Raw genomic sequence first — 23,675 nt, 5'->3', positions numbered from 1 at the left:
GGAGTATGACCTTCCGAATTTTATGTTGTTTCGCTATCTGCAGGTCCGTCACGCGGCTCAGACCCAATTTGGGCGCTCCTCCCCACTACTGGAATCCACAGCCTTGGCGGATTTGGTGTTTGGGGACGACTCGAGGAAATTGATTTCCTGTTTCTACCAGACTCTCATTACCCCCCAGGCCACGGCTAGAGCATACAGGTTGAAAACACGCTGGGAGGTTGATGTTGGGGCCTTGGAGGATGACCAGTGGAGTGATGTCCTGAATGTATCTAAGGTGGTGTCCCCGAGGCTGTCAGATAGGCTCACGCATCTCTACATGCTTCACCGCACGTATCTTACCCCGGGCCGCATATCTAAGTTCAGGCCAGACTTTGACCCTGCTTGCCCCCGTTGTGGGGACACCAACAGCTCTTTCTACCACCTCATTTGGGCTTGCCCGCTTGTCCAGGGTTTCTGGGAGCAAGTAATTAAGTTCCTGCATGACCACATGGGCTCCCCCGTTGCCCTATGCCCACGGCAGTGTATCCTGGGTCTTCTTCCTCTTCCGGAGGAGGACAAATACTTTAGGACGTTTTTGCAGGAGGTCCTCTTCACTGCTCGCCTGCTTGTAGCCTGCTTGTGGCTTAGGCCTACTCCCCCCTACGATACAGCAGTGGAGAGGGGCAGTGAACAATGTCTTACCGTTTAAAAAAGTAATGTATGCCAACCGGGGGTGCCCAGACAAATTTGGTAAAGTGTGGGATAGCTGGATGGAAAATGCAGATAGCTGCTCGGGTTGAAGAACACCTACCGTGCCATTGCGGGGCCCGGCCTCCCCTCTACTCCCCTACGTTACCATGGCCTCTTGGGGCACTTGTTCCTGATCACATCAGTTTAAAATGCTTGTATGTGCAGCAGTCAATATGTTTCACTTTTGTATGTCAGACGTAAGATGTTTATGATATTGGGTACCATGTATATTGGTGCTTGTTGCACCAGGGTTTATATATATATGTATGATGACATTCTTTATTTCTATGCTCAATAAACTTGATTTTGGTTAAAAAAAAAGAAATCTCCCGCGCGGGAGTGACGATATCGCGGCTCCGGCCACTCACATCGCCGGAGCCGTGATACCGGAAGACACGCCGAGGGAACATATCGGCTCCCTCAGATCGGGCCAGATGTCGGGTCCTCATGCTAAGGTAAGCATTTCATAATGAGCTAGTATGCATGTTGGAACAGGAAGGGGCCATCCCCAAACTGTTCCCACTAAGTTGGGGGCATAAAATTGTCCAAAATGTCTTGGTATGTTGACGCCTTAAGAGTTCCCTTCACTGGAGCTAAGGGGCAAGCCAAAGCCCTGAAAACAAAAATCCTACACCATACCCACCCTTCCAAATGATTTGGACCAGTACACAAAGCAAGGTCCATAAAGACATGGATGAGCAAGTTTGGGGTGAAGGAATTTGACTGGCCTGCACAGTGTCCTGACCTAAACCTGATAGAACACCTTTGGGATGAATTAGAAAAACGACTGCAAGCCAGGCCTTCTTGTCCAACATCAGTGCCTGACCTCACAAATGCACTTCTAGAGGAATGGTCAAACATTCCCATAGACACACTCCTAAACCTTAAGGACAGCCTTCCCAGAAGAGTTGAAGCTGTTATAGCTGTAAAGGGCGGGCCAACTCAATATTGAACCCTCAGGACTAAGACTGGGATGTCATTAAAGTTCATGTGTGATTAAAAGGCAGGTGTCCCAATACTTTTGTTAATATAGTGTATATATTATTAAATACCTTCTTTTAAAGGTTTGATTTACCTTTTTGAATAGTTAATTTGGACCAAGCTGGTGCAGATCGTGATGTCAATCAAATAGAGGAAGCCTTGTATTCATTCATAAAATACAATACATTCTGTGATTGGCTGAGCAGCCCTCTGCCGACTCAACTTGAATAAGTATAGGAAGTCCCAGTACCGCTGCCGGAATACAGAGCCATATACAGGATGTAGATGATGCTATATACAGATTAAACTGAGCTCCCAGCGAGTCCATGATTGGAGCCGGCCATAGATGGTGCGATTTGCTTTCCTGCAACTTTGGTATAATCAGCCCATACAGTCTTCAAATCTCAGCCGGTCCCCATTAAACCAGCCGAGATTTCTACCATCTATGGCCGGCTTAATGAGGGAAATAGTTCTTTAGATCAACTTGGTTCAAAGTCAAACAACTATTCAAAGTCAATTTAAAATTAGGTTTTAATATATATGCACATTGTACATCCCTATTCTTTTATAACAGAAGGAATTGAATTCTTAAAATGACTATGGTCCGGAACTTCTCTGGTTGATTTTGTTGGTGATTGAGGGCAGACGTGTCGTAATTTACTGGATCCTTCATTAGCCAGTACCATTGTCAGTTCAAAATTCTTTGCATCTAGCTTGATTGCCTTTTTGCAACCTTTCCAATATGCAAGTGATGTGGTGGTTGCATTTGTTTTCTCATTTTTTTTTTTTTTTTTTTTTTTTTTTTTTTTTAAAGCAGATTTCCTCCAGCAGCGGAAATTTAGCAGCTAAACATACTGTAGCTGCTGACTTTTAATATTGGGACACTTACCTGTCCTGGAATCCAGCAATGCAGGCACTCCAGCCGGTGTTTCCATCAGCTCTCAGGTGCTGCCACCGCCATTCGTGGTACGGGAAACCGGCGAGGAAACCGTTCGCCTTCACCGCTGGTTCCCTACTGCACATGCGTAGAGTGCACTGCGCTTTCTGAATGGTCTGGCGGGGAAGGAGGAGGGGGTCAAACTTCCGCGTGGTCTCGCCGCGGCGAGATCTCTTGGAAGTGGGGATGGGTACACGGGGAGGAGGCAGATAAGCAGAGCTTCCACTTTTGGGTGGAACTTCGCTTTAAGGTTTTATCCCTATATCCTCACTGTTCCACTTTATATTCAAAAGCTTCTTCCTTTGTACAATCTCTAGAAATTGATATTGCCCAATGGAATTCCTAGAGCAATGGTCTCCAAACTGTGGCCCGGGGGCCAAATGTGGCCCTTTCCTTGCCTTTATTCGGCCCTTGGACACAAAAAATTGGGCACCATTTTCTCTACTGCCGCCAATGAGGGGGCACTATTCCTTCCCCTTTTATCAACAATTGGCACTATTACACCTCCTAATACATGGGACTATTCCTCAGACTGACACCAACAATGGAGCACCATTCCTCCCACTGACACCAATGAAAGAGCACTATTTCTTCCCTTGATACCAACAATTGGCACTATTCCTCCCACTAATACCAATGATGACGCCAAAGCGTTTTCTACTCACATTGGCCACATTCTGGCCCCCAGAGAGTCTGATGGACAGCAAACTGGCCCTTTTTTTTTTTTTTTTTTTTTTTAGAAAGTTTGGAGATCCCTGTCCTAGTGATGGAGACTGCTCATGTAGAATGGCATTGGCTGAAACGAGTATAATGTAGTAAATATGGAACCACCTGGTTCCTTCCTAATGATTACATCAAGGAAAGTTAAAGAGGATCTTCAGCCCCCCAAAAAAGAAAATTTAAAAATCAGCTGCAAATACTGTAGCTGCTGACTTATAATAAAAGGACACTTACCTGTCCAGGGATCTATCACTGTCCCCACTCGGAGCGGTTCTTTGCTGGACTTTGGGTCCCCTGTGCTGGCATGTTTACTTTGGGAAGCCGGTTCTTTGCAACTTCACAGCTAGCTTACCACTGTGCATGCTCGAGTCTTGCTGCACTTTGTGAATGGTCTCGCAGCTTCCTGGGACCTGTGAGTAAGGATGAGCTCCGGCGTGTTTGCAAACCCCACGTACACAGGTGCTGCGCTAATCACAGGCAGTAAGACATTTCCCAATCTCTGCAGGCGCACATTGGGACAATGTCTCACTACCTGTGATTAGCGCAGGGCAGTGCTGACTTCCTGGCGGGCTCTGCATGCGGGGTGCGCAAACACGCCAGAGCTCATCCTTACCTGTGACCTGTCTCAGAATTCTGCAGGCAAAGAGAGGGGTCCGAACTTCCACTCGGATCGGAAGTGTGAGTAGGTACTCGCTCCCCCCCCCCCCCCAAATGTTTTTATCCAAAAGCGGGGGGGGGGGGGGGTGATGGGAAAAGCAGAACTTTCCCTTTTGGGTGAAGTTCTGCTTTAAGTCTTAATATCGTATTCTAAAGTGAATTGAGGATCGTCCACATTGGTATATAGGAACTCTCCAATTTTTTTTTTCAAGAAGGATTCCAAACCTGTCCAAAAGTAAAGAATATCTTCAATGAAATGACATAGGCCACAATCCAGGGTCAGTAATAATTGGTGAACATCAAATTGTAAGCAGAACCAAGGTCCGGGCAAGCAGAGGTTGGCAATGTGCAGGCAATGAGGAGAGTCGACAAGTATAATCTTGTTCAGACATCCAGTCCGGGGCCAGCAACAGAACCGCAGTCAGACGCAGCTAAGGGTAATCCAAGAGCAGGTCAGGTGGAAGCCATGGTCATGGGTAACAAATACTGAAAGACCATTACACAATGAGCCAATGGAGAACCCAGGTTTAAATAGCCCACTTGGCTCCTACGGTTCACTGATTACTATTTTGACCAGTATGGCCCCACTTTTCTATTGGACTGGCCTTTACCAATCATTTCTACCTAATGTCACTGTTGATCCCTGGTTACCATCTCTGCCCATGTTGCGTGGTACTTCCTCCCTTTTTTTTTTTTTTTTTTCTTCTTCTTCTTCTTCTTCTCCTTTTTAAAATTTTTTATTTCTTGCACCCTTGCGGTGATTTGAGACGTGTTATCACTATATGCTTTTGTTTATCAACAAACGGGCTGATGGTTACCTTGTTTTTGTATACTATATATATGTTTTAATAAGGATTACATAAAAAAATAGCCCACTTGGTGCCAGTATCCATGGTGGATGTGCACGCATGCCATGACATGCGCATAGCCATGGGGTTCACTTAGGTGCTTCTGCACACGAATATGTGCATGCTTATGCGTGAGCGTGACAGCTTGCACAATGTTACAGAGAGTAAGGATTAACAAAAATACATTGTGATCTTTCTTTATAATTCTTCCTGGAGTTGGGCACACATATTTAATCAATACTGAAGTGATCTCGAGTTGACTTTAGGTGTGCAGTGCTGGTTTTGACACCCCGTGTTTTACAATATTCTTTTAGTTAAGTCTGAGAGCTCTTTGTCAATAAGGGAATGCGAAGATACATTGATACCATTCTTGGAGCTTGGAAGGTGCGCCTGCAATTTTCTGTTTGCTGCACTCTGTTTATGAAGAATTCTGATATCACAGGAATTAGTGATCTGTACCCTTCATGAGACTCCCTGTTTATGCTGTGGACTGATGCATGGGATTTTGTATTCGATCACTGATTTGCTTTGGTTTCTATCCAAGTGACCATATGTACAGTTTACAAAATGCAAAGTGAGGCGACAGATGAAAAATCAAAGTCAAATCGATATTTGGTGTGATTTCTCTTTGGCTTCAAACCTGGATCAGGTCTTCTAGACACCCTTGCACACAGTTTTTTTTTAAGGAACTTGGCAGGTAGGTTGTTCCAGACATTCTGGAGAACTAACCACAGATCTTCTATGGATGTAGGCTGCCTCAAATCCTTCTGCCTCTTCTTGTAATCCCAGACAGACTATGATGTTGAAATCGGGGCTCTGTGGGGGCCAAACTATCACTTCCAGGATTCCTTGTTCTTTACACTGAAAATAGTTAATGCCTTTGGCTGTATGTTTGTTTGAGCTCATTGTCCTGCTGCAGAATACATCTGGGGCCAATCACACACCTCCCTGATGGTATGGCATGATGGAAAAGTATCTGGCTGTATTTCTTGACATTGAGGACACCAGTTATTGGGCAACACATCATGCTTACTTCACTTCAACATCAGAAGATGTCCAGCAGTGACATCAGCACAGAACTGGTGCAAACTAGTGGCACACAGGTACATCTACTGTTTGGAGAACTCTGGCCAGACGTGGACTTCATGGAAGAATTGTGGCCAAAAAGCCATACTCCGATGTGGAAACAAGGCCAAGCAATTCAACTATACACAAATGCGTAGGAACTGGGGTCTGAAAAATGGCAGCAGGTGCTGTCCCTGATCAGTCAAAATGTGACATTTTTGGCTGTAGCAGGAGGCCATTTGTTCGCTGGAGAGCAGTACAATAAGGAGTGTCTGCAGGCAACGGCTGAGGTACCTTGCAAGTTTGGGGGTTGCGTTTCAGCAAATAGAGTTGGAGATTTGGTCAGGATCAATGGTATCCTCAATGCTAAGAAATACAGACAGATACTTACACATCATGCTATACCATCAGAGAGGACTGTGACTGGTTTCAAAAGTAATTTACAGCAAGACAACAGCCCCAAACACAGTCAATGTCATTAAAGTGTAAGTTCACCTTTTTACAGAAAATCTGTAAAGTGAACTTACACTTAACCCGCCCCGCGACACGTGCGGATTTCTCTCCTTTTTGCCTGCGGTGACAGCGCTGACCAATTAGAATGCTCCCAAATGTACCTCCTGACGAGGTACGATTTGGAGATTAAGCTGCGGGGGATTTCTAAGTCCCGGACCGGTGAGGCGATAACCCAATGTGTCAGTGCTGGTGGTTGCCACACTCCAGGTTGGTGGGACTGGGGGGGGGGGGGGCCCAGAAGGGCATCCTGTGTAAGTTCACCTTACAGATTTTTCTGTAAAGGAGAACTTGCCCTTTAAGAACTATCTTCAAAGTAAAGAACAAGGAGTCCTGGAAGGGATGGTTTGGCCCTCACAGAGCCCTGATCTCAATATCATAGAGTCTTTCTGCGATTACATGAAGAGACAGAAGGCTCGGAGGCAGCCTACGTCCATAGAAGATCTGTGGTTCTTCAAGAGGTCAGGTACAGCTTGCCTGCCAGGCTCCTTTAAAAACTTGTGTAAGCCCTTGTACACACGCTCAGACATTCCGACGGAAAAATGTCTGATCGGACTGTGTTGTCGGATAATCCGACCGTGTGTGGGCTCCATCAGACTTTTTCCGTCTTAATATCCGACCGACAAAGTTTTTTAGAGCTGGGCTATAAAATTTTCCAGCAACATGATCCGATCGGACTTTGTCCAAACGTTTGTAGAGAATTCCCATCGGACAAAGTGCCACGCATGCTCAGATCAAATTCCTAGACCAAAGCTATTGGCTACTAGCCTGAACGTAGTCCCATTGTAACTAAATAACGTCATCACGTTACGAACGATCAGATTTTCCGACAACTTTGTCCGACCGTGTGTATGCAACACCAGTTTTGGACAAAATTAGTCGGACAAAATCCGACGGATTTTGTTGTCGCAATGTCCGACCGTGTGTACAAGGGCTAAGTGTACCTAGAAGAATCGAAGCTGGCTGAAGACAAAGGGCGGTCACACCAAATATTATTGATTTGGATTTCTCTTCTGTTCATTTTCTTTTCCTTTTTACTCATTTTCTTAATACATAAACTATGATCATTTTTATTCCTGAAAGCTTTGTTTTATAGCCTTTTTTTCACACATGCCTAAAACATTTGCAAAGTATTGTACTTTTCAAGGATTGAATGCTTTGTATTGTCTTCTGATTGATAATGTGACAGTACCACATTGAAGAGCTCTACATTTTAGATTTATGGCTATTACAATCACTACGCTCACTGCAAGGGTACTAATAAACACTCATATAGACAAGTCAAGAATCCAGGAGATTTATTATGAAGAACTACAAACACCTTCTATTAGTTGCTATTCTATTTATCAATGTTCCAGAGCTGTATGGGGACATATATCGGTGAACTCTGATCACGCACACCTTCACAAACATGGGGGGGATACCCCTTTAATACAGTCCCTGTCTGACAAGGCGAGTGTTCTTCGGGTGTCCTTCCCCATTGCTATATGTGGCTGAGGAGGAGCCTGTCTAAGGCCTGAGATGGAAAGAACGAGCAGTCGTATAGAAGCAGTAATGTTGGAGCGTTCCTTTCTGGGGGAGGGGTGGGGTGGAGTGGAGAGACACACTACAAGGCCTAGAGGCCTGTAATAGACATGTGGAGAATGAAACGTTTTTGTTTCCTTTCAATTTTTAAATTAACTAATTTTTGTTTAGTCAAGTTTAATTTAATTTGTTTTTGAATTGACATTCAAATTTTCTTCGCTTTGAAATGCGGCTGACAAACTATTCACATCTAATGCCGCGTGCGCACGATCGGATTTCTCATTGGAAAAAGATATGACGGCTTTTCTGCCGGGTTTCCGCTCAAGTTTCCCTTGCATACACACAGTCACGGTAAAGTTCGGTGAAATTACGACCATCAATGCGGTGACGTACAACACTACTTAGCGCTGAGAAAATTAAGTTCAGTGCTTTCGAGCGTGCATCAAATTGTTTCCAAGCATGCGTAGGGATTTTACACGTTGGAATTTCCACAGACTATCGCATTTTCGGATAGGAACTTTTCCCGACCGAAAAATTGAGAGCATGCTCTCAATCTTTTGCTGGCTGGAATTCGGCCAACAAAAGACCTATGGAGCTTCCACACAGTTGCATTTTCCAGCGAAAAAATCTCATTGGTCGTTTGCGGGCCGAAATTCCAATCGTGTGTACGTGGCATAAGAATTGCAATATATTTACATTTTATATTCAAATTTCGTGTAAATTTAATTTCATTATTTCGGAGGCTTTGTTTACATTTGTTACTATTGTGATTCGGAAACATCTGAATGATGAATTGAATCACACATGTCTAGCCTGTAAGGCCTAGATGCTGAATAGGGATGAGCTCTGGCGTGTTCACATGGTCCACGTACCGAGCCCGCCAGGAAGTCGGTGCAGCGCTGCGCTAATCACAGGCAGTGAGACATTGCCCAATGCGCGGCTGCAGAAATCAGGCAATGTCTCACTGCCTGTGATTAGCGCAGCGCTGCGCCAACTTCCTGGCAGGCTCTGCATGTGGATCATGCAAACAGCTCATCCTTAATGCTGAAGATGCCACACAATAAATATTTTTTTTATTGCCTCAGGTGAGCACCACAACTAGTTCTTCCTAATTTGTAACCAGCAGGACTTTAAAAAACATTACTTACCAAATACTGGAAGTTACACCATGTAGTCTGGAAGGAAGTCACCAAGTGTTTGGGACAATAATGTACACTATACCATGGAATGTTTGTGAGATGCTCTATGGAACGTTCAGTAAAGTTCATTAAAGCTGCTGTAGTGCCTCATTACAGATTTACATTACATTACAAATGTACTGTATGTTATAACAAGTGACAATGCTATGGGATATGACGTGCTTCTTGGAGGTGAGGAACGCTGCCAACACCTGAGGGAGCTTAGGAGCTGGCTGAGGTTGGGAGCTAGTGGTGGTCAGGAGATGGAGGGCTCATCAGTGCAGTGGCCAGGCACGTTCACCATGCACACTCACAGTATACCTGGGTCATCACTCTATGCCCCCCAGATGGGACTGGACTTTGAACTACCACAGAAATCAAGACCTTAATGTAGAAGTATCGACCATGGGCCTAGGATTTTCTAGAACCTGTCCAAGTGTATGATGGAGTTTGAGCCATGGTGTTTCACCCCTGCAAAGCTGCAATCAAAGCACGACGTGGGCTTGAAACCAGCCTAACTTGGCCTCTGGGTGGCCTGTCTTTCAAGCAACTACACCCGTCCTCACTTAGTTGATTACCGGATCCATTGCATGGTGATTCATACTGGTGAACTCTAATTATATTTACCTTGACCTGCCACCTTTAGGGCATTTGTAAGGGCTTGTTTACACCATGTCCGTTGAACTTCATGGATCTGTGTTAGTTAATACTGGCTGAAGACATGTACCATGTTGATAGATGACTTGTGTTTTAAAAAAATGCAGTATAGCTACAATTTTACACAACACAAGAAAAGCATTTTCGTAGTGAGTCAGCCCAGTGCACCTATCATAATACAAAAAAAGGATGTTAGAACTTTGACCCGTGACGTGGCCTTCACAGAAAAATGCACAAGTAATACCTTCATTCATTGCACACTAAATACAGCCCACCATTGCAAAAAAATTTATGTTTTCTGTGAATTCTTATGCACAAACCGTAACGTATACAGATATTGTTTCTGGTATGGGAAGTTATACCGTATATTACAGGGATTCTGTGGTAGTGCAGCTGTGTATTTGCAATGGCATATAATGCTTATAGGATTTGTGTACTTTTTAATTTTTTATTATTGTAAGTAATTAAGATTTATTCATTTATTTTTCTTAATTTTGCTTCTGGAAAATTGCTTCTGTTTTGGTGACAATTTGTCAAATTTTTAGATTTACAGACACTTTGTCTCAGTGACAATGGTCACCAGAGAGCTCTTTTCAGCACGCAGTAAAAGCTTGATAGGGGTTTTAACCATTTCCTGCTCAATCCAAACCTAAAAAAAAGTTTTGACCATGGATACAATTTAGCTCTCCAACATACGTATCAGTGATCGGATATCACCGTCTCCAATAAAGAAATAATATTCCTGGCACAGCCAACTCTCTGCCTGAAAGCACGTGGAAGGGGAATGGAATATATAAGGTAGCTGAGTAAATAACAGAACAAACAGAGACCAGACACTGTTCCTTCCTCTAAGGCCTCATGCACACGAGACGCAGATGAAACCTCTGTCAAAAAAAAGCTGAAACGCGCGTTTAGAAACGCGCGTTTTGCCGCGTTTGCATGTCGCGTTTAGACGCGTTTAGACGCGTTTAGACGCGTTTGCGTTTAGACGCGTTTATAAAGATAACATCATGTAGACCCTCCCCAAGCTCTCAAAGCATTTTTTTTAACTATTTCTGCTATTTTGATCAGAGTGAGCAGCAGCAGCATAGAGAGCAGTTGTACACTTGCATTTGCCGTGTCACTTGCCACGGCACCTGCCACAAGTTGTGGATTGTCCACTTGCCACGTCACTTGCCACAAGTTGGGGATTGTCCACTTGCCACATCACCTGCCACGTCACCTGCCACAAATTGTGGATTGTCCACTTGCCACGTCACTTGCCACATCACCTGCCACGAGATGTGGATTGTCCACTTTCCACGTCATCTGCCATGCCACCTGCCACAAGCTGTGGATTGTCCACTTGCCACGTCACCAGCCACATCACCTGCCACAAGTTGTGGATTGTCTACTTGCCGCGTCACTTGCCACATCACCTGCCACGTCACTTGCCACATCACCTGCCACAAGTTGTGGATTGTTCACTTGCCACGTCACCTGCCACGTCACCTGCCACAAGTTGTGGATTGTCCACTTGCCACGTCACTTGCCACGTCACCTGCCACGTCACTTGCCACGTCACCTGCCACAAGTTTTGGATTGTCCACTTGCCATGTCACTTGCCACGTCAGCTGCCACGTCACTTGCCACGAGATGTGGATTGTCCACTTTCCACGTCATCTGCCATGCCACCTGCCACAAGCTGTGGATTGTCCACTTGACACGTCACCAGCCACATCACCTGCCACAAGTTGTGGATTGTCCACTTGCCACGTGACTTGCCACATCACCTGCCACGTCACTTGCCACATCACCTGCCACAAGTTGTGGATTGTCTACTTGCCGCGTCACTTGCCACTTCACCTGTCACGTCACTTGCCACGTCACCTGCCACAAGTTGTGGATTGTTCACTTGCCACGTCACCTGCCACATCACCTGCCACAAGTTGTGGATTGTCCACTTGCCACGTCACTTGCCACAAGCTGTGGATTGTCCACTTGCCACATCACTTGCCACGTCACCTGCCACGTCACTTGCCACGTCACCTGCCACAAGTTTTGGATTGTCCACTTGCCACGTCAGCTGCCACGTCACTTGCCACATCACCTGCCACGTCACCTGCCACAAGTTGTGGATTGTCCACTTGCCACATCACCTGCCACGTCACTTGCCACAAGATGTGGATTGTCCACTTGTCACATCACCTGCCACATCACTTGCCACATAACCTGCCACAAGTTGTGGATTGTCCACTTGCCACGTCACTTGCCACAAGATGTGGATTGTCCACTTTCCACGTCACCTGCCATGCCATCTGCCACAAGTTGTGGATTGTCCACTTACCACGTCACCAGCCACATCACCTGCCACAAGTTGTGGATTGTCCACTTGCCACACCACTTTCCACGTCACCTGCCACGTCACCTGACACAAGATGTGGATTGTCCACTTGCCACGTCACCAGCCACATCACCTGCCACAAGTTGTGGATCGTCCACTTGCCACGTCCCTTGCCACGTCCCCTGCCACGTCACCTGCCACAAGTGGATTGTCCACTTGCCACGTCACTTGCCACGTCACCTGCCACAAGTTATGGATTGTCCACTTGCCACGTCACATGCCAGTCACCTGCCACAAGTTGTTGATTTTCCACTTGCCACGTCACCTGCCAAGTCACTTGCCGCGTCACCTGCCAGGTCACTTGCCACGTCACCTGCCACAAGTTGTCTATTGTCCACTTTCCACGTCACTTGCCACTTCACCTGCCACGTCACTTGCCACAAGTTGTGGATTGTCCACTTGCCACATCACTTGCCACCTGCCATGTCACTTGCCACAAGTTGTGGATTGTCCACTTGCCACGTCACTTGCCACAAGTTGTGGATTGTCCACTTGCAATTGCAATTGTTTAAAATATTTTTCTAATGGTTTTTCATCATTTGCAATCATTTTTGAGATTTTTAATGTAAAAAAAAAGGTCACCTTTAAAAACGCATATAAACGCAAACGCGGCTAAACGCGGTTGCCGCGTTCAGCCGCGTTTAGCCGCGTTTAGCCCCGTTTTGCGTCTGAAACGCAGAAATTTTTGTCTCTGAACGCATTTTTTTGCTTCTGGAAAAACGTGATTAAACGCAACTGCATATAAACGCAAAAAAACGAGACTGTGTGCATGGACACATAGGATAACATTGAATGAGTTCAGGTGCAGTTGAAAAAACTGTCCAACTGCATCTGAACGCGCGTTTAACTGCGTCTCGTGTGCATGAGGCCTAATAAGGGATTACAAAAACACACCACGATTTATTTATTTATTTTTTAACTGTTGCAGAGAGATAAGTCCTCCAACAGCCATAAGATAAAACCAACTGGCCTCATTTATATCCGTGTCTAAAGGCGGAACCCTCCAACAAATCATTATTAAAAAAATTCTCCCATACTGCCCAGGAAATATAAAATGGAGGGCATTAAATCGGTATTAAACTTTTTTACTCAAAATTGTATATATATTGCAGCTTACCAATCATTGGATGTGGTGGCTGCATTCGTGTGTTTTTTTTTTTTTTATATAGTTCCCCCCCCCCCCACCTCTGTATTTACCTGGAGCACCTCCATTCTGAATAAAGGAGCAACAGAGATACCTTGTCACAGCAGCTTTGTCCGTCTCGGGGAGGAGAATGTTTGATGTACTAGCAGATTTAAATACACTAACAAATTGAAGAAAAACTTCAGCTAACACTTCCTAACCAATTACAGCAGTGTGTTTTTTTTTCTTTTTTAATAAAGGATTTGCATAATTAAAAGCTGAATGTTGTATGCATCCCTGTCAGTGGTAAATAGTTTGTCTCCACCCTCTAACCGCTGCATCGGTAGGACAGCTTCTTCTGTTGAAAAACTTTATTGGCAGGATCACCAGACTTAAAAAAAAACAAAAAAAACAAATACAGCCATCACATCTAAGAATCTGTAAGCTTTGGGGCATGGCTGGATGGACTCGTGAGAGGACACGGTGAGTGCTCCCTCTGCCTGATCCTCTAATCCTGTGTCATCCTGCAGCTATCCGGGCCACCCTGCTCAGCAAATTACTCCCGCTGGGTCGGGGAATTCCCCTGGAGCCATCCATTCCTACGAAAGGTTGCTCGAATAGGAAATAACCTCCACCCATGTCCCGAGGCTCCCCACCAGGGACATGTGCGGTGGTCATCTTGCCCCATTTCCCAAGCTCTGCAGCATCTGGCTCTATCCAGACAGATCTCTGGCCGCTCTCCTCCATGGATGTGGAGCATGAGGCAGACAAACGGCCTGAGGCTTCAGCTGCTCCACCAGCCTCTGAGTCCACAGCAGCGATTCTAGCCACAACTCATGAGCCAGATAGCCACTCTGACCATAGAGTGGGAATTTATCCGTCAAGATCTTGATAAAATTCTGGGCTGCTTGTCAGTGATGGAGTCCTCAATCTCTACAGTTGAAGATACTGCAGCCACAAATGCTCAGTCTCTGGCAGAGCTCCACGTACAGTTAAGACCCTGATGACCCAGTTGGAGGATGCTGAGAACAGGCTTTGTCGGAATAATGTAAGGTTTGTGGGGCCCCCGGACGACTCCTATTCAGTGACCTTTGCTGAATCCTTTTTTAAACAGCTTCTCAAACTGCAACAAGTCTCTCCTGCTTACATTGTGGAATGGGCTCACAGGGTGCCCACTGGACCCAGGCCACCGGGGTGCCCCCCTAGACCGTCCCTGGTTCGGTTCCTGAACTCCTATGACCTTATCCTGGCAGAAGCAAGGAATCGTCCTGATCTCCGCTATGAAAACACTACCCTACACTTGTTGGATTTTTCGCCTGAGCTACAGCATCTCCACTGCATCGCCACTTTTGTGGATGTCCGCACGCGGCTCAGAAAAAAGGGGCTAATTTATAGTATGCTGTATCCCAGTAAGTTACACGTGGAGTACCTTGATTCCATCAAGTTCTTTGAGAATCCTGTAGATTCTGCTCAGTGGCTGGACGCCCTAACCTGAGTACATTGGAAGCATGTATGGGCGGTTTTTCCTGTAAGTTTCTTCATACATTTCATATTGCATTATTTTCCCAGCTGGGTACTTGACTGTTTCTCTGTGTTTTGGTATGCACTACCTTACCCTGAGGCCCAACCATAATCCTGCCAAAAACTTTGGACTTGCATTGGGCTCACTCAGGGAGCCGGGGGACACTTCCACTTCTTTTTTTTTTTTTTTTTTTTTCAGGTGAGATAAGGAAGCCTAATGATCCAGCAGGTGCTGGCCTCCACACACAATTAAATTAGAAGAAATGGCTGCACACCACTGTAGATCAAAATCCTCTTTATTTGGACATCCCAAAAATTACAGGCATCAGAATGCTGGATAGATTCGTATCGGACACTTTACATGCTCATAGTCATTAGCTGATATACAGCGGTAAGCGGCCATTTCTTCTATGCCCACATTCCCCTGTTGAGCGCAATTTTGTTGAAATTTTTGGGTATCGGGTCCGCCGGCGATTTCTTCACTCCTCCTTTCTTTCTCTTTTTTTTTTTTTTTTTTTTAAAGCATGTGCTGGTATGTCAGGGATAGACTTCCCCTAGTTTTGGGTACAAGCCGCTGCCTGATCTCCCCTTGTTTTTTGGGGGTGTCAGGCACCAGCAGGATAGCACTATGTGCTTGGGATGTTTATTTCTGTATATGTTCATGGTTTTTGTTTTGTTTTTTACTTTACTTTATTGCAGACCTGTGTTGTCATACTGCCCATCTGGTATTTATATTTCACTTTCTTCCAGAAAACCTCTTCCAGAATTGATCTAGCTTTCGCTAATCCTATACTGTTGGTAGATGTGGTGTCACCTAGCTACCTACCCAGTGGGCTGTCTAAACATAGTCATCCTAGGCTAGCTGTAATTGCATTCCCACTCAGTACATAGTGGCTCCATGTAGCGTCTAGGCGCCCATTGGATTTGCAACCCTGATGTTTCTGAGCAAATTACATGCAAGAATCCTGGGACATTAATGCAGAGTCCTCTCCAAAATGTTTGGGATGCCTTCAAGGCTTTTACTAGAGGCCACTACATATCGGACAATAAGGCGGTAAAACTGAACCAACAGGCCTCAAGGGTACATTTACAGTCCGAGGTTCAAACCCAATCTGACTAGTATGTCTTAGACCCTTCGATCATTAACTTTGATTTACTGCAGGCCTCCAAGAGGGCATTACACATATAGATCTATATAACGCTAAAAAAAAGTGTTTTTTTTTGAGCAGGAGATAAAAAGGGTAGCCTTGATGTCACAGTACGACACCCCTTGCATGGTAATCTCCCAGATAGCCTCTCCCACAGGGGAGGCTATCTCCTCCACAGGTTTCCTACAAGAATTCCAATGCTACTACCAATGGCTGTATGACTTTACATTGCCCTCTGATTTTAGCCCAGAATCCTTAGCCTCCCTGTTAGACCCAGTAGCTCTGTTATGGCTTTCGGATGAGGAACGGTCACACCTGGTGTGCCCAATTACCTCAGAGGAAGTCTTGTCAGTAATTCACACCCTTTCGGGGGGGGGGGGGGGGGGGAATTCTTTGGGTCCTGATGGCCTTCCCACAAAGTTCTATAAAGCTCACAATGAACTGCTGGCCCCTCCTACTTGCCTCCCTGTACACATATTGTATAACTGAAAGTGCCCTCTCCTCCCACATTCTTATTTATAAATCCCCTAAAGACCTAAACTGTGTGCTTTCTGTAGGCCTTTTGCACTTCTTAACAATGATCTTAACCAATCTCCTAACAGGCTAAAGCCTATATTGCCCTCCATCGACCAAACCGGATTTATGGCCCATAAATATACAGATATCAATCTGTGCAGATTGTTCACCAATGTTCATACCAAACACGATAACCAGGGCACCAGAGTTATTGCCTCTCTAGATATTGAGAAAGTGTTTGATACTGTGGAGTAGAGCTGTCACGACGCGTCGACTAAGAAAATACGTTGACGTGCGTGCAGGGCGTCGATGCGTCACAGTGGGGGCAGTGCTTAGTATCTGCCACTGCCCTCCGGGCCGCCCCCCCTCTTCTCCCCCTCCGTGCCGCCGTCTCCCTCTCTTCTCCCCCCTCCGTGCCGCCGTCCCTAGGGGTGCAACGGATCGCCACCGATTCGTGATCTGAGCGCACATGCCACGATCCGCGGAGCACTCCGCGGTCTCGGCCTTAGGAGAGGCAGCGGCTTCGGCCTAGCTCCGAAGCGGCGGCCATCTTTCTACACCCAGGCGTTTACAATGTGATCGCTCCGATGGAGCGATCACTTGTAAACAAACCGGCGTCATGACATGACGCCGGTTTCTCTCTCCCCTCTCTGTACTGATCTGTGCAGTGGAGGGGAGAGGTCGGATGGAAGCAGCCATCCCTCCATACCCTGCCAATACTCTGCCAGCCCGATACTCTGCCAGCCAATGCAATACAATGCAATACTCTGCCCGCCAATACTCTGCCCGCCAATGCAATACTCTGCAATACAATACTCTGCCAGCCAATACAATCCTCTGCCAGCCAATGCAATACTCTGCAATACAATACTCTGCCAGCAAATGCAATACACTGCCCGCCAATACTCTGCCCACCAATACTCTGCCCGCTAATGCAATACTCTGCAATGCTATACTCTGCCAGCCAATGCAATACTCTGCAATACTATACTCTGCCAGCCAATGCAATACTCTACAATACAATACTCTGCCAGCCAATGCAGTACTCTGCAATACAATACTTTGCCAACCAATGCAGTACAATACACTGCCGGCCAATACTCTGCCGGCCAATACTCTGCCGGCCAATACTCTGCCGGCCAATACTCTGCCGGCCAATACTCTGCCGGCCAATACTCTGCCGGCCAATACTCTGCCGGCCAATACTCTGCCGGCCAATACTCTGCCGGCCAATACTCTGCCGGCCAATACTCTGCCGGCCAATACTCTGCCGGCCAATACACTGCCGGCCAATACTCTGCAATACAATACTCTCAAGGTTATCCAAAGGATTAATTAGCTAATCAAAAAAAAAAAAACACTAGATTCATTAAAAAATAAAAATAATCGGATCGTCGTTGACTAATCGAAAAAATAATCGATAGATTAGTCGACAGACAAATTAATCGTTAGTTGCAGCTCTACTGTGGAGTGGCCTTTCCTGTGAGAGGCCCTTCGGAGAATGGGGTTCCCCCTGGTTTTCATGAAGTGGCTGCAGGTAATTTTATTTCTCCAACAGCGGCCATTTGTTTAGGGAGTCTCCTGTCATCTTCATTCCATTTGCTTTCGGAGTACTCGGCAGGGCTGTCGTCTTCCTTGGCCCTTTTCTTAAGGATGCCAGTCACTCTCTACAGGGCGTGCTGCAGGTCTTGATTTCCTTTTTAGTAGTGACTGGTTCTTCACCAGATTTACATCTGCAATGGGTAGATGAACTTGCCTATCTTGGGGTGAAAGTTGCACGAGGCATTACAAGCTATATTCCTCAGAATCTGACTCCTGTGGTGCAAACTGTAAAGGCTGAATTGAAAGCATGGGAGAACCTCCCCCTGTTCCTTCTAGGGTGTGTTAACCTGAAAATAAAAATGCTTCCCAAATGTAATTACTTGTTTCAGAATTCCCCGCAATGGATTCCCAAATCCTTTTTCACGCAGATGCATAGTCTGTCTTCTTTCTTCGGGGTCCACACCCTCCTCATTTTAATTTGCCCACATTGATGCAACCCACCTCTCAAGGTGGTCTAGCATTACTGGATTGCCACAAATATTGTTGGTCACTTTTGTCTGGTGGCTAAATCTGGATCTTTTCAACCCATCCACGATTCTAGATTCTGAGGTCCCAGAGCTCCTTAAAGCGGGGTTCCACCCTAAAGTGGAACTTCCGCTGATCGGAACCCTCCCCCCCTCCGGTGTCACAATTGGCACCTTTCAGGGGGGAGGGGGTGGAGATACCTGTCAAAGACAGGTATTTACACCCACTTCTGGGCATAGACTCTATGCCTCTTCCTGTCCTGCCGCGCTGCCTGCTGGGACACACACGGGTCCCAGAGGCAGCGCGGACAATTCCTATTGCGCTGCGCGACTCGCGCATGCGCAGTAGGGAACCGGGAAGTGAAGCCGATTCGCTTCACTTCCTGATTCCCTCACCTAGAATGGTGGCGGCAGCAGCCGAGAGCCGAGCGATCGATCGGCCTCGGCTGCCGGCATCGCTGGACCCCGGGACAGGTGAGTGTCCATTTATTAAAAGTCAGCAGCTGTAGTATTTATAGCTGCTGGCTTTTAATATTTTTTTTGTAGGTGGAATCCCTCTTTAAGATTTAACGCCCTCCATGCTTAAGGCCTGAAAGGCAGGACTTTCCTGCGAGTGGTATCCACAAACCATAGTTTTCCCCTAATATCCCTCTATGGAATAACCCCACACTACCTCATATCTTTAAACTCGCCAAGCCTATGGCATGGACCAAATTTAATGTCAAGCTAGTGAAAGAGGTCACATCAGACCTCTCCATTCACCCTTTTGATTATTTTGTTTCTAATCACAATTAGAGGTTGACCGATATGGGTTTTTCTCTGCCCGATACCGATATTTAGAAATCGCCACGGCCGATGTATGATGCCTTCCCCCCCCCCCCCCCCCCCCCCTCCCTTTCATCTCATAAAATCTAACAGTTAGACACCTTTTCACACTGGGGCGTTATTTCAGGCGCTTTTGGGCAAAAAATAGCACCTGTAAAGTGCCTGCAAAACGGCTCCCCGGCAGTCTGTGTGGAAGCCCCAAGTGCTTTCACACTGAGGAGATGCGCTTGCAGGACGTTAAAAAAAAAAAAAAAAAAAGTCCTGCAAGCGGCATCTTTGGAGTGGTGTATACCGCTCCTCCACCACTCCTGCCCATTGAAATGAATGGGCACTGCTGCCAAAGCACCTGCAATGCGATTTGGCAGCGGCGATTCACGGGCACATTTATCCCCTTCCTCGGCCGCTAGCTGGATTATAAATGCCCCGTTAGCAGCCGAATAGCGCCGCTAAAATGATGGTAAAGAGCCGCTAAAACTGGCAGCATTTTACCATCAACGCCTGCCCGCTCCAGTGTGAAAGCGGCCTTAAAGCGGTTCTTCACCCTAAAAGGGAAGTTCCACTAATCTGATCCCTCCCCCCCCCACAATCGGCACTGATCCACAATCAGGGGGGAGGGGGGTGCAGTTACCTGGATAATCCAGGTATCTGCACCCACTTCCGGGCAGACCCCCGCAGACGCCCCTCCCCCCCCCCCCCCCGTTGTGTTCTGGGAAACGCACAGTTCCCCGGACACAGCGGGGAACCAGAAGAGACGCGCAGAGCGACATGCGCAGTAGGGAACCGGGCAGTGAAGCCGTAATGCTTCACTTCCCGATTCCCTGACAGAGGATGGCGGCGGGGGCAGCAGCGAGACGAGCGATCGCTCGTCATCTGCCGCCGACATCGCTGGACCCTGGGACAGGTAAGTGTGATTTTATTAAGTCAGCAGCTGCAATATTAGTAGCTGCTGGCTTTTAATATTTTTTTTTTAGGTGCAGAACCACTTTAAGTGATACAGAAAATTTCTTACATTTAAACATTTATTAAACAAAACAAACATCCAATCAGTTCACTTTTATGTATAATTTAGATAAAAAAAAATTTTTAATATTAAATTACACAAAAACAGGTAATCAAAACTTTTGGGTGAAAAAAAAAATGGGCTAACTACTGTTTTTTTAGTTTTTATTTTTTTTAAATCTGTGTATTTTTTCCCAAAATATTGCGTTTGAAAGACCTGCCCAAATACCGTGTGACATAAAATATTGCAACAACCGCTATTTTATTCCCTAGGATCTCTGCTAAAAAAAAAAAAAAAATATATATATATATATATATATATATAATATAAAGTTGGGGGTTCTAAGTGAATTTCTAGCAGAAAATACAGGATTTTTATTTGTAAGCATCAAGTGTCAAAAAAGATTTAGTCTTTAAATAGTTAAACTGAGAACTTCTACACCCTGAGTTGAATTCATTCAGAAGTGTAAACATTGTATCTATTTGATCTTTTCTTGGCAGACTGCCCAGAGAGGAGACAAGTTGCTTCACTGCTGTCTTCAGGTAACTTGCATTGACTTCTATTACTGAAGGCATTTGCAAGTCACGCTGAATGATGCCGATTAATTAAAAAACGCCAAATATCAGCCGATATATCGGTCGACCTCTAATCACAATACCTTTTTTGTTACCTTCAGTTGTCTCATGCTTTCAGAAGTCAATTCCTCTGGGGGAGCTCAGATGGTGTTTTCGGATCTGCAAAGAATCCTATGCTATGAATGCTCAGCGAAACCTACCTCCATTCTCTATGCGCATCTCCTCAGGGTATCCACTCCGGAGCCATCGGTGCTTCGTAAGCGTTGATCCATTGATGCTCCTGAGTTGGATTCTGAGGACTGGGAAGACATACGGAATTAACCATTCAAGATTCTTGTTTCACTATGAGATTGCCTTATTCAGTTTAGGCTGGTACATAGGGCCTATCGCACCCACTATAATTTGCATAAAATGAGACCCGCCCTTTCTTCAGCATGCTGGTGTTGTGGCTGTCTTCAGGGAGACTTTATCCACATATTTTGGGCCTGTCAAGGAATAATGTTATATTGGACACAGGTTCTCTGTTATTCAATTGGTGACCAACATCACCATTTTCCCCCTCCCTATGGGTTTGCCAGCTAGGTCTGCTGGAGGATCTGGCTCCCAAAGTGGCAGAGAGAACACAGATTGGTCTCACATTTTATGCCAGGAAAGCTATTACGCTATGCTAGAAAACAGGCCCCTTCCCACATCTTTCTGGAAACCGCTGGTTAATAATGCACTCTCCTATTACAAAGACACTTATGCTCATGGAGGTTGCCCAAGGAAGTATGACAGAGTCTGGGCCAAATGGCTAGCGGAGCCTTCCACGTGTGTGTTTGTTTCTTTTTGTTCTGTTTTTACAGTCCTCAAGGCCTCTGTGTATTATATTCTAACGTTTCTGCCTTTGCGCCCCTGCATGGGCTTAGTGCCTGAAACTGGATGGTTTTGTTGTGTTGTATGTTGAACTACACCAAAATCTAATAAAAAGAATAAAAAAATAAAATAAAAAATTGATAAGCTTCAATATGTTTGCTTTTGGGTTTTAATATTTATTTTAGTCCATTTTGGTAAGTTTCTGCTTGCATTTTAATATCCATGATTAAAAAAAAAGCAAAAAAAAAAAAACTCCTTTAAAACCACAACACAAAATTACATAACACATGTAAAACGTAGCAAAACGTGATTCAAGATGCATTCTTTATAACACTGGAGCCTTAGGGCGCTTTTAAAGATATTAGGTTTGTTGATCTATCCCAATCTGTCATGCTGCGTACACACGATCGGAATTCTCGTTGGAAAAAGCTCTGATGGTTTTCCCAACAGAGTTCCACTCAAACTGCCGTGCCTACACACGGTCACACCAAATTCCGACCGGCAAGAACGCGGTGACGTCCAACACGTATGACGGGACTAGAAAAAGGAAGTTCAATACCTATTAGCCAATAGCTTCCATCTCATAGTTGAATCTGAGCATGTATGAGTTTTTGCGCATTGGAATTGCATACACACGATCAGAATTTCCCATAGAAAGTTTTTCCATCGGAAAAATTGAGAACATGCTCTCAAATTTTTGCTGGCGGGAATTCGGACAGCTAAATTCCGATGGAGCATACACACGGTCGCATTTTCCGATGAAAAGCTCTCCTCGGTCTTTTGCTGGCTGAAATTCCGATCGTGTCTACGTGGCATCAGACGTTCTCCTACTTTTGTCCACTTTCAGATGATCCCTGAAAACTCATCTCTTCAGAGAAGCCTATCTGGCCCACACCTAACAACTGTACATTTATTTTGTCCATCAGCACATCCACCACTGTTTATTACTTCTTGTATCTTTTGAGCTTCCCGCTTAGATTGTAAGCTCTAAGGAGCAGGGTCCTCTGATTCCTACTGTATTAAAGTATTGTATTTGTACTGTCTACCCTCCAGTTGTAAAGCACTGCACTAAATTGTTGGCACTATATAAATCCTGTATAATAATATTAATAACTTCTAAAATGCTTTAAAAAAAAATGCCAGAAAAACACAGTTAAATTGATACGTTCAGGTATGAATGGAGCCTAACATCCAATTTTTTTAGAACTTGCTTTCGGGGTATGGGAAGGGGATGGCTCCGGGTGGAAATGGGGATCTACAACTCTCCTCGGAACTGGAACTGGAGCTAGCTCGCTTGTCCTCCTTTTTTATTTTTTTGCTGTGGCTTGTATCTGTTGGACTTTTTACAAATAAAGGCTATATTCCGGAGTGCGGCTGTCCAGAACTTCCTTTTTGCCTCATGTTGCCTTCAGGGTATGTCTCCTTTTGTAAGGCCCAATTAGTAGAAGGGCACACACCTCAAAAGCTTGTCCTACAAAATTGGATGTTGGCACAAATGAGATGGTACCAGGGACAGTACTCAGTAGTTTCTGTTGCAGATGTACTAATACGGCTACAATCCTCACTATAGGATACTATAGCAGATTATTAGTTAAACTGAAATTGCTGAACTCTTCTTTTGGAAAAAAAAAAAACTAGCTGCTAATCCAAAGGCTTCAGTGTTTTGAGTCATTGGCCTAGAACACGTATGCAGACCTGGGATTTTTTGTGACTCTACAAGCTGCATCCTTGTTCCAGTGGTCGGCAGCGAACATTTTCATAAGAAGGTCAGAAATGACAACCGTTGTCTCATGTTCTGGTTTCCTTTTTTAATAGTGTCAGTTGGCAGAATAGTGGTTTTGAGCTTGGACAAGACGT

At 45.4% G+C, this 23,675-nt stretch overlaps 1 protein-coding gene across 3 annotated transcripts in view; it reads left to right on the top strand.

Moving 5' to 3' along the window:
• Nucleotides 1–23,675, top strand: part of SLC38A5 (solute carrier family 38 member 5) — a 151,532-nt gene that overhangs the window by 67,492 nt on the left and 60,365 nt on the right. The gene's annotated exons all lie outside the window — the stretch shown is intronic.

This window comes from Lithobates pipiens, unplaced genomic scaffold (assembly GCF_037356315.1).
Source record: "Lithobates pipiens isolate NorthernLeopardFrog02 unplaced genomic scaffold, aLitPip1_a1.2 Scaffold_1, whole genome shotgun sequence".
NCBI lineage: Eukaryota > Metazoa > Chordata > Amphibia > Anura > Ranidae > Lithobates > Lithobates pipiens.
Note: the sequence above shows the minus strand (reverse complement) of the source record. Positions and strands in the feature narration are given on the sequence as shown.